Source organism: Ciconia boyciana, chromosome 7, assembly GCF_034638445.1.
Source record: "Ciconia boyciana chromosome 7, ASM3463844v1, whole genome shotgun sequence".
Lineage (NCBI taxonomy): Eukaryota > Metazoa > Chordata > Aves > Ciconiiformes > Ciconiidae > Ciconia > Ciconia boyciana.
The window spans coordinates 29,239,244-29,252,030 of NC_132940.1; the positions used below are offsets into that span (position 1 = coordinate 29,239,244).

Sequence of the window (12,787 nt, forward strand, 5' to 3'; positions counted from 1 at the left end):
GAAGCTTTGGCTACACCAACCCCAAATTACACTGCAGCTACTCTCACAGGGCAGGAATCTCAATGCATTTTTTAAAAAATGAGCAAATATAGGAATTAGGTATATCTCATTAACACCTTTTCAAAAAGAATGAAGTAGAAATAATTCTCTACTCTATTTAATGTTAAAAAAAGCAGGAATTCAGAATTATATTCCATTGAATCACATGCCACTTTTTTTTCCTGCTCGGAATGCAAATACTCTGAGAGAACATTTGAGTTGTGCGACACTGACAAAACAGCAGAAACATTCAATAGCTTCTCTGACTTGCTTTTTGGTTATGCCCTTATGTGCCTTCAGGTCTTTGCTGTTAATTAAATCAAGCCAGATTTCAACCAACTGCATGACAGCAGCGTCATCAGCATGCAATCTGCTGAGGCTTTCTAAAAGCCCCTCTAATTACTTTTGTGAGTTTAGTGCCTCTTTGTGCAGTTCTTCACTGTATAAAGTGTGTACTATCATTTGATCTGTGCATTTCTAGTGCTCAGAAGCTATTTTAACATCCTTATAATAGTTACATTAAAATACTGAAAGTCTCTTTAAAGAGATCTAGCAACTGAAACTGGTCCTTCAACCTTCCTTAATCTGTGCAGCTGACAGGAGGTGCAGAAACACTTTTGAATGTCTGCAACGTTCCTTTATGATAGTGGTGTTATTTTTCAAGCAGATTTAAACAACATTATCTTTGGAAATCTAAGAAAACTGGATCTAGGGATCCATCTCCTTTGCTTAATTTTCACTACTGCCCTGACCAAATGAAAGACATTCCTTACCACGCTGTTTACATTGCTGGATAGCACGGCTTGAAATCACTGGACAAATGTAGGTGTTTACCATGTGCACACACGTACTGCCGAGCACCTGGTAATTATCACTGAAGATCTCCATTTTGTACAGCTTCCAAAAAGTCCAAGAGGCAGAAGATCTTCACGACTTCCCTTTCAAGCCAGTTAAGTCCTTCATTCACAGACTGAACTTAAAGTAGAACATATCCAACACATTAAAAAGATCAGCTTTTTTTAAAGCACTGTATTCTATTTTATTTGTCCCGTCTATTTTATTTGTCCTGTGGCGCTCCTTTTCCCAGGCTCTGTGCAAAAAACAAGGGACTATCTCAGCTCTAAAGAGTCTCAGTGAACTTTTAAAAATTGTACTTCTGTTCAAAACTAGGAAAAAAAACCAGACCCAAACCCTGAGACTCTGAGTAAATCTACTGGACTGTTTTCAGAGATGGTGAAATCTTCCACAACTCCACATCAGATCAAGGATTTTTTGAACAGTATTATAAACTACTAAATATTTTAGCTCTGCATGCAGAGTTCATCAAAACTTTTACATTGTGGTGCCACTACTAGAATGGTACAGCTCTATTAACTCAGCAAACTTGCAGTTCTGTTGATACCATATCAATTCAAACCACTAAGACTTAAAACAACAGATGTTCCAGCATATTATATACAAATTGTCCTCTTTCTATAGAATCCTACATGAAATTATACTACTGATCAAATACCATTTTTTCTTCAGTTTAAAAAAAATACACTGCCTTTTATTTTAAGCTCCATACTATCCATCTAGCAGTTTGTTTCTCTCTCTTCTACTAGCAGAAAATATAATACAGGAAAAGATTTAAATGAAAAACAGATCTGTGTAGTGAATTGCATATGTTTTCCATTTTCCTTCATGCAATGTTTCATAGACAGTCAGCGAAGAAATCCCTCCCACAAATCCGGATCTGAAGTCCACTTTCAGAATCTTGTCAGCACAGGAGTTAGGAGACAACTCTCTGTGCATGAAAATGCTGCAATACGTCTGTGCTCTATCTCGTTAGGGTAAATCATTCCTAAAAAGTACCATTGGATCTGGCTAATAAATCACTATGTATAAAATATGCACACTCAAATGATGCTGGCTGTGTCTGTGTGAACCTGCCATAGAGTTTTGTTTTCAGGCATACTAAGTTTGGTCCTCGCCACACAGTTTGTTGCATTTTATGCCTGTTCACAACATACGGAGTTTTCCAGAGCTAACAACTTTATACCTAGTCAACGTGCTCCACGCTATACTAAACCCAGCCAATAAATACTACTTCTGCCAAAAAGCCTCCATAACTATTATATTCCATCAGCTTTCCTAGCCGATTTAAACAATTACTTCCAAGGTCTTCCTGACTTTGTTTACATAAAAAGCATCTTTTCCTCCTATTCCTCATAGCCTATACTAACTTTTTTTTCTCCTGCATTCTCAGCAGTTCCTGGTGACATACAAACACCAAAGCAAGCATGCCATCTTTCTATCAGACACCAAGGGAGGTTTACAAAGCAGCAAGCTCCTTCTTTCCCTAGACACTCTCAGGGGATTTACATGTCAATGGAAGAGAATGAATGATGAGCTGCTGTTTGTCAGACGCATTTGTTGTTTCCATGAGTTAACAACTGTTTGGATTTCCTCCCTTTTAGAGATTGGCTTAAAGCAGGGCATGAGTGGGATGCAAAAATGTAATAGAAGAAAACTTGGAGCACCTTCCCTTTTTCCTTTTCAAGGTGAAAGTCCAAGTAGGAGGGAATGTGCATGGAGAAAACAATATTCTCAAGACGCTACTTGGTTAGCACATCAGAATGACACAGCACTGATCCCTGTAAAGACAAGACACTTAAGTTTTGCATAGTTGCATGGTGGAAGCAAACACCAAGTTTAGCAAAACTCAGGAAAATCATACATGGCAATATCTTGTTTTTGAGAGAATGTGCACAAGCGTGGGATGAACACATCTTCTTGCCTGACAGACATAGCCTCTGCTTTAAAAGGTGCTCAGCACCTCTGTATTTATATGCCTGTTCAGAGCAATCAAGAGCATAAAGGTTACCTGTTATGCAGGTCTTTTTTTGATGGAGACTTGTGGACTGAGAATTCTTTGACATGTTAAAAAAAGAACAGGAAGTTTTGCTGATTCTATGTCTCCTTATATTTGTGCATAAGAAAACAAAAAAAGTTACCTAGGGAAAGAAGCAGTCAGTAGAATACTAAAAAAATACGAAATATAAGAATATGTGATATATGTAATTACAGTTTTTTGTACATATTAACCTGGCAAGCTATCTGTACAGCATCACGTGCTCTAAAATCTAGTAACAGACCTGGCGTCCCAACAAAAGTCTATAGCACAGTTCAACCTGGCGCTTCAGATCTTAGCATTCTTGAGTGCTGACCCAGAGTCCGGGCCAGGTGAGGCTGCTGAAAAAGCAGCAGGTATTCAAGGCTTGGGACAACACCTTCTAATCCCAGAGTCTTCACATTAAATTCACTTCCAAACAAAGCCAAACTTGCATGAACAAATCTTTCCATCAGTTATTCCCTTCCACTCTCCCATTACTTTTTTCCAATCTTCTTAATTTTTTAACTTCCCAAACTCTGAATTTACTTTCAGAGAATTCTCAGATACCTGACACTCTTTTCAATTTGCTAATTTTTAGTGTTCAGTCTACTGTCAAATATTTTCTTTGTCCAGTGATCTCCACCTTCAAAAAAAAAAAACAAACAAAAAAACCCCACCCAAAACCATATAGGTCTACCTGTGGAGGGAAGCTGTGGGATAACCCAAGACCTCTCCCTAGTGTTTCTCAGCCAGTTCTGGTCTATGAGGCACACAGTCTGAAAACCTTCTTCCTCTGTGCACAAGTACATGACGCAGGTGTTTGATACTCTGGCTTTGCTAAGGTCATTGAAAATTGGTTTTTGGAACATAATGCAAAAAGCTACACTTGCACAACATGCTGTGGTTGCAACCTGGATGGCGAGTGCTGGAAGACTCAATGGTGTGTTCCGATTTCCTCAGTGTAACCATCTGACACATGGATAAAACACATTATAGGTCACAAAAAGCTGAAATAATTGAACCCATGGGATATACAAGTTACACAGAAGACTAACACATCTAGCAACAATTAAAAGTCTTGTTGAAATATTCCAGAACAGAACATAGAGAAAAAAACTACTGGAAAGTAATGTTGTACTATGAAGTCTTTTTTTTTTTTTTTAAATACAGACATCAGTTATGTGAGCTTTTTCAGCAGTAAAAAAGCTCAGCTCAGTCAGGTTTGAGAAACCTGCTTGGTTGCAGTGATTTTCAGAAGTGTGCTTAGACATTTATAATGCCTCAGGCATCTATACTCACTTTCCTGGATGTCTCTTGAATTAACCCACTTAACTTCTTTTTCAGGTCTCATCCTACACGCATTCCATTTGTGAATAATACTGTAAGCAACATTAATACCTGTAAAATGTTGCTGCTTCTTCTGCATTTTCTGCATTCCCTGCAAGGCAATGTTTTGGTTCAGTGTTCAACCAAAAATGCTATTGTAAGGCTTTAGGAAAAGACACATTGAATCAACACACCTTGTTGCTGAAGTAAAAGATGACAGAAGGTCCATTAGGGAATCAAGAGCAGAGCTGTCTACTTCATCCCTAAACTTTAGGCAATCTTCAGAATATATTAAGATTCAAATATCAGATGCAAGTCTGTAAATCAACAAAGGAAACCACTGCAGATATGTGAAATGTGAGCAATGATATGGGCAAGTTGATCTTAGGTGTTAAAGTAGCACCCAGAGAGTGGTGTGGGTGTGGGATTTTGTTATTGTTGTTGTGTTCTTGGTTGTTTTTTTTCACATCAAGATCGTATCCTTAAGATGTTAATTGCCATACATAAAGGACTTAGATTTAAAGTATTTGCTGTCTTAGGATGAAGTACTCAACTGGACAGCAGAGGGGGTAATTCTATACATCCAAGGAAAGGTCATTCCATCAGCAAAAGGGAGGCCTGGAATGAAGCTGTGGAGACTGCCATGAAAGGAACAGATCAATATGCAGTGAAGGTTACTGCCATTCAGAGATGACAGTGCATAGATCAGCATAGCAAGAACATGAAAGGAGAGAGGAGAGTCATGATGGATCATGCAGAAAAAAAGATACTGAAACAGAAAGAGGGACTTCAAAGAAGGAACACTGTTCCTTTTTGGGTTCTATACTGCAAAAGTAAAGTTATTGCTATGATTTCAAACAATAATGGGGAGGGGGAAGGACTTTTTGACCTCCGAAGAGTGTTAGCCAAGAGGCATCAATTGAGGTGTTTGTCACGAGTACACCACACAACAGACAGTTTTAAAGCATCCCCTGTGATTAAGAAGATCCAGAAGGAAAGGGACCTAAACCAACTAACCGTTAAAAAGCTCTTCACAGTCTCTCTCACACGACTCCATCTCTCAAACTATCTCAGTAACTTGCTTAGTTTCTTTGGAACTTACATAAACATTTGAAAATGCTTAGTAATTCGAGAAAAGGAAACTCTACTATGAACAGGCCTCAATAGAGTATGTTTTACTAAACTACTGGTTAGTAGCTACAGTGAATTTAGACAGTCGGGTGTTGTCAAACACTTAGAAATATCCACCTGACCAACACAATGGCTCGCAGGTTTCTAGAACACAACTTGTCTCAACTGCTAAGAGGACATTAGTGAAGCCACAATAAACACATATTTTCTTGTATTACACATAAAGCAACAGCTACGGCAAAGCACTAAAACTTTATTTGTAAAGTAATCAGGTGAAGTAAATAACAGAAAGAAAATCTGTTAGCACCTCAGCTTTATCAGGATTTTAAACTGATAAATCATACCTTGGTTAACTGACCAACAACAGCCAACACATACTGCCACGAAAGCAGGACACAACCTCTTGGCTACGGAAGCTCAATGGATAAGTAAAAATTTCTTGTTCTTTTTAATTGGAAGGTACAGGGGCATGATAATGAGCCATTTTGAAACCTCTCTTCCTGGGAGACACTGATAAAAAGAGCAACTATAAATATCAGGGATACTCTAATAAAAAATGATGACATTCTATTGATTTATTAACTCTTCTGTTTCACACTTTTTCAAGAAACAACCTCCCTAAAAAATTAAATATGTAAGTTATGCCTGGGAGCATCAGCATTCACCAGTTCACATGAAAATTTTGCAGAAATCAGGTCAAACAGGACACCTCAAAATCTTTGAGCACTCAAAATGCTTTTAAGTTGACACTTAATTCTAATTTAAATGTTTATGCCTACATACTCAAGTCGTACAGTAACAGTAGGTGATTAAATCTTCAGAACCTACAGAAAAGCCAGACAAAATATTACTTACATGACTATTCCTTGGATATCACTTATTGGATATCTTTGGAAACCTGGTTTAGAATGCAGTAATAAAAGAGGATGAATGGTTCTGTTACGTGGGTACACTCAATACATTTCACAGAGCTGGAGCAATACAGCTCACTGAAGCTCTTTGACAGTCATCTCTTCTTAAGGCATACATCTCTGCACAGCACAAATGATCAATTTCTATATTCAGCCTCAGAAAAGTAACTCTCAATTTCACAGTCAAGAACCTGGCTCGTTGTTGTTAATTCTTTATCAAAAGCAAGTCAACCTAAGAAAAAGTTATATCATGAACAGAAGTTTTGGCAAGACAAAGACGACGCTTCATGCAGCAGTTAATATAAAGAGAGGATAATAGTTCTGCCAAAGACAATAAATACTAGAAGAAATGGCTTTCAGTTTTAGAGGCCCTGAGCAATATTGCTGGTGTTCATTTTAAGATCTGCTCCTACAACACAATTCCCTTGAGATTATTCTTAAATGTGAAAAGGTTGGATGTTTTTGTTTTGGGATCATTCACAATGTTGGCATTGCAAACCACAGGCTTGAACTGAGGTGAGAGTTAACATCACTTTGCCACTAATTTCTTTCAACTGCATCCTCCTCTTTCTTGATCTCCCTTCCCCCCGCTAAAAAAATCTCCAGGCATTACTATTGAAAATATACTCAAGTAATAAATCATGTATTTGCTCTCACGTGACTAGTATTTGTTAGAGTCAAAGATCTCCAAGATCTGCCCCCAGAGCGTATTATGTTACTGAAACACAGAAATAGCTGCAACACAAAATTTTGCCAGAAAAAAAACACAAAAGTAACAACAAAATGTCTCTCAGTTGGGCAGAAGAAAGAACATTCACATTCACAAAAATATGTTTGAGGGGTAAATCAAACCCCAAATTCTAATTAGACAAAACCAGCAGTTTAAACCCAACAAGACATAGGATTTTTAACTAGAAACCTCTATAAAGTATACACTTTTTTTGGTCACCCAGGCAGCTTTATTTTCAAAGAGGGGGTTTATATATATATATATATAATATTTTTATTAAAAAAAAAAAAAAACAACCCATGCTGCAAGTTTATCCGTTATATATCTTTGCTTTGGTTAAGCAGTAAACAACATGCCCCTACACTCACTCAAATGCTTTGTCCCCTTTTATTGGCCAGTTATTTTGCTTTACTGAATACTACAATCACTTTGTAGCAGAAGTGACATCTACTACGAGAGAAGCAATGATCTTCCAGTGATGTGGTAACCTGACTGAATCATTTGAGTCTGAGTGGGGAAAAAGAACACTTGATTCAGTTGCACATCTGGGTTTTATAAAGGGTCCAAAACCTTAACACTAACATGCTTCAGGGCTAAAATAAAGTCTGAGGAGATCACAGCAGTCAAGAAAGAAGACAGTGTTAATCCAGGGCATATCGTGCTCTTCACCACCACTCTGAAAATTAACTTAGCTCAGCTAATTTTGCATCTCCACTAATTGTGTGTTGTGTATGAGTAAGCAATGACTAAGGAAATGTCAAAGCTATTCCATATCCTGTTCTTTTCCTGAAGAAAAACACGACAGACAGAGAGAATACCTCCCATTAGGCCACAACAATTCAACAAGGCAGCTATTTGTTTTAGCAGGAATGAAATAACCTATATGCAATCTAAACATTGCCAGTCATTATAATTACTTGTTACCACTGTGCTGAGCATACATGGTTCCCCCAAAGCAATTTACTATCCAAAAATCAGTTCAGATGTTCAAATACGTGCATGAATGCATACAGAAAATTTAAGCTGGAAAATACACAGTGAGCAAAGTCACCCGTATATGAAAATTCCTGCTCTATGGTACTCTGGTTATTTTCCAACATTTCCAATTATGCATTGGTAAATTTTGACCACTGGCTAGAAAGGCAATAAAAATACTGAACAATACAGAACATGAAATGATGAAAATAACCAGACTGCTAACGAGGTAAGAAAAAGTGGCTTTGGTACTGCACCTCCTCTTCAGTTCCTCACATACTCAAGGGTGGATATTGACATTGGCTAGCTCTAGGTGTCCACCTCAGAGGCGCTGAGCTGTCCCCTGCTCACTGAAGATATAGGAAACACAGGCTCCTGAACTTAGCTGTTATGAATTTCAACTCTGTTAGATGCCCAAAATAGCTGGACTGACCCCTTCCAGCTCCACACTTTCTCCCCATTCATGTCTCTCCTGCAAACTCTTAAAAAGCATGAGGTAAAGCACATATGCAGAGCAGAAAAGTGGGATAGGGGAGAGAAAGGCTGCAGAGTGGGTGGAAGAGTAAATACACTAGTATTTTTAGTATCCAAGTTATATGTCTGATGAGGAGGGAAAGCAGGCCAGAGGGGGCAAGTGAAAAAGAGGTAGGGGAAGGGAAAAGGACTAGGAACAGGGAACACAGCATTTAGAGGCTATGGTTTTCACCTGTCAGTTATGTTTTACTCACAGGAACTACACAACAGAGGGGCATTAGACTGGAACATTATCCAGCGCATACAGAGATGGAGTAAAGTACTTTATAAAAAAGCAAATCACTACATGCAATACCAAGGCCATACAACTTGGAAATTGGAGCAGCACTTATAGATGTGGCTCTTAGCAACCATATAGCCTTCATACAGGTGTCCCTACCAAAGGGGGTCTTCAGTCAGTACTGATAAACTGCTACTAGCCTTATAATTTTTTCAGACATCAAGAATAACCTTACAATTAATAGATGAGGATGATGGTCCAAGCTTAAGGTGAAACTGAGCAACACACTTCATAATGTGCTCTCGTAAAAACAAGCACGGCTACTTATAAGCACAGATCATTCCTTCATGCATCGGCCAGAAGTAACAAAATTGCTAAGGGGCGAACTTTTTTTTTTTTAATTTTAAATAAAAAATTTGTGGGTCATATTGCAGCAGAGCACCAAGAAACAACAGGACTGCAAGACTGCATGAGGCCTTGCCCAGCCATCAGTGATATTTGTTGATTAACACAAAGGTGACAAACTCTATAGAAGCATGTATCAGATGCTCTTGCCTCACATGTTGATGCTTCCTCCACCCTCACCTCTTCTCTCCCCACATTATCCTGATCTTCTTTCTTGCATCCGTATCCCAAGCATTCTGGATAAAAGTGAACACAATTTCACAGTGTAACTTGGGGGATTTTCTGCAAATTGAGACTACTCCTTTGCATTTGTTCATTCTCATTTGCATTTAATTCTCCACTCACTCTGTTCACTCAGTTACAAAATCAGACCCTGGAGATAGTTTTGTGTGGTTTTTTGCTATGATGACAATGACAGCCTATTCGTACTTGTTCCCTGTGTCCTATGCCTACCTGTTTCTAATCCTCTTAAATCATGATTTAGCTTCTTGAGTGCTGAAAAGGGTTAACTGTTACTGCTGGATGTGAAAAAAAAAAAACAAAAACCCAAAAAACCCAACCAACCAAACAAAAAAAACCCCTAAAACAAATCATGGCAGACAACTTTCTGTTGCAGAATTTAAAAAATAACTATGTTCAATTGTCTGCTCTTATTTCAACTCATCTATCAGCTGCAGACATCCCGCTTACTGTTGTGTAGTTCCCTGGATCGTATCTAGAGCTTTTGAAAAATAGAGATACAAAATTTACAATTGTCCAGACGCGTTCTACAATAACTTTTTTTAATGTAAAAATGCACAATAGCAGCAATTCAGACACTTCACTAGTGTAAATGCAGTCTAGAATGTTTTATAAACAAGAAGCATATAGCTCCTGTGCTAGCTACACACTTCATAACTGTTTCAAAGATGTCCATACCGTTCAGTATGAAGAGTGGCCTGGCACTACACTGCGGTCTGCGAAGAAAAGAAAACAATCAAGCAGAAATATAGCTATTTTCTTTTTTCATGGTAGCCCTCCAAATAAGCATTAATGAAGAAGTCAGACTTTACAAAATCCTTAGTTTCCTTCAAGTTAAAAATCAAAGAATATTTTAGGCTTGTGGAAAATAATTTAAGCATTGGTCTGAGTTCATAGACACAACAGGAATGTCAGCATTACGATAAACTCATGAAAAATGAAAGTTTATCACCACCTTTGGAAGGCACTTAGGATAAGCTCTGGGTAACAATTTATTATTGATATTGACTCTCTGAGTCAAGATTATTGCAACCATGAAAGCGGCCTGCCATTTAAGAAACTACAGCTAAATGAGAGCCTCGGAAGTTTATCGGAAGCAGTTTTAAATCCCACAGCATAGCTGGGGAGCTATTTAGTGGAAGATTTGAAATATTTCAAGTATAGTGTGAACTTGGTATCAGAAGGAATGGAAATGTCAATTGCTTTTTGGGCCTATTCCTTTCCAAATAGAGATCAAGTGGAAAAGGAGGGATTGGGTCTAAATGTCTAACACAGATGTGTGTAACTAGCTGAGCAGCCCTTAGGAAGGAAACAAAACGTGCATAAGAGGTCTGAATAGCTTTGCACTATATTAGAGGTTCTCCCCAGCAAGGCTTTAGCATCTTTCTGGGCACCCGGAACAACCCAAAACCCCTGTTCTTGTACTCTGTTCCTCTGGAGCTCTGCTTTTGCCAGGAAACAAAACTTACAGGCAACAAATTTCCAGGCCGCAATGTGGTGAGCTATTCTGGTTCTATTTAACCATCTCGGGAAAAATTCACAGACCAAGCTGCTGCACTCTCCAGCAAGATTCAAAACTTCACTTCCCTCAGCCCTTAAGACTGCTTGGCTCATTAACGCATTGTCTCCTGTTTTATTCAGCCTACCTCCCCTTCTGCTGGTATGGAAAGAAGATCCCTGAAACACTGTCTTTTCTTGACAACATAATTTCTTGCTCTTGGTGGCACATGCAGCAATTAACATCTGATGGTTCCTCACTGGGGAAAATCCGACCCACTATACTGAAGGTCCCACTCACAAAAATCTCTCACTACTCAATCTTTAAAAAAAACATAGTCTTCCACAAGGTAAGTGCCAAGTAGGAATATAATAAAAAAATACAGCTCCTACACATCCAGTGATACACAGACGAGGAGCCCTCCTCGTTTATCTATGGTGTGCTCTACTTTCTCTGTTATAACAGCTTTATCTCTGAAAGCTCTTGCCCACCAACTCACTTTCTCTTAGACACTGATGTGGTGCTACTGTCTCTAAGCCAGCCAAGCATTCTGCACGTTAAACCTCTTCCTACAGCTTCTTCAAACCCCTACCTTCACTAATTTAAAAAAAAAAAAAAGAAAAGGGAACAAAAAAACCCACACAAACAAAAAACAACCCCGAACTCCAGCACTGCTTGGACACACGCTAGCCCACTGTGAATCCAAACGGTAGAATCGGATGCACAATCTGAAACGGACACACAGTGCTTGGCCTGCCACCACCACAAAGCAGCCTGAAGGTCACTTTTCCTTTTCATTAGCCTGAGATTCTGATCCAACTTCCCCGGCATTCAAGTTTATTGCATTCATTCTCCCTGAAGTTAGAGTTCTGCAACCTGCCCTGTGCATGCCTCTAGGAGCTATGGCTTTCACAGAATCTGCCATCACCTAGGAAGAACCGAATCACGCAGAAGTTATTTAGGACACCAGAGCTCACAGCACACATTTAGATTTATATACATTCCTGTCCAGGAAGTTGGTGGAGATCTATCTTTCAGAATATACTCCCAATACTGACATTTGCCTCAGACTTCTAGGCAGAAAAAGAGTTACTGGCAACAATTCCATACAGTGCGTATACAGACCTATACACAATCACCTCGAGGTTTGACTTCAGAAGAGCTAACTTGATATGTTAGCTGTTGTTTTAGACCATGGGCTAAGGCAGATTTAAAAAAAAACAAACAACAAAACACAACCAAAAAACCCAAACAAACAAACAAACAAAAAACAACAAAAAAACCCAAACCAACCAAGTACAACACTGAGATTCAACAGCATGAGTAACAAAGAAAAAAAGTTAACAGGAGAACAAGGATAGTTGCCTGTGGGGAGAATATCTTAAAATCTACGGTAAAGTCATACTTGGCAAAATTCAATAGATCTGGTAAACATCAAAGATAAAATTTAGCAGGATAATTCCACCAAGCACCATTAAAAGAAAAATGGGACCAGCAGGGTTACCAGTGAAAAACAATGCCAGGCCTAATAGCACTGATCTACCAGAAGCAATTTATTATGACACCAGAAATAGCTATTTTCACAGTGGATGCTTGAAATGAAAACTTTAAAGCTTCTTTAAGTCTTGAGCTATAGCAAAGTATTCAACCAGCCAGCCAAAATAGCTGAAGGGAAATAGGAAGGCCACATGTGGAACTAATTACTCATGTAGAGGCTATGACAAAGAACATTTCTCCAGACTTTTCATGGGGGCTTCACTTTCAGGAAGTAACTCTAATTACTGTTCAAGTCTCGGCAGCCTGCATGCCGCTGACAGTTACAAGAAAAAATGAACCTATTTGCCCTTTTCTTGGTCTGAAGTGCCAAAACAGAAAAGCACAACTAGAGTCATTAAAAAGAAAC

General features: G+C 38.6%; 1 protein-coding gene across 3 annotated transcripts in view; it reads right to left on the minus strand.

Annotated features, from left to right (window-relative positions):
- The window catches only part of DNM3 (dynamin 3), a 182,337-nt gene that overhangs the window by 102,193 nt on the left and 67,357 nt on the right, over positions 1–12,787 (minus strand). The window lies entirely within an intron of this gene.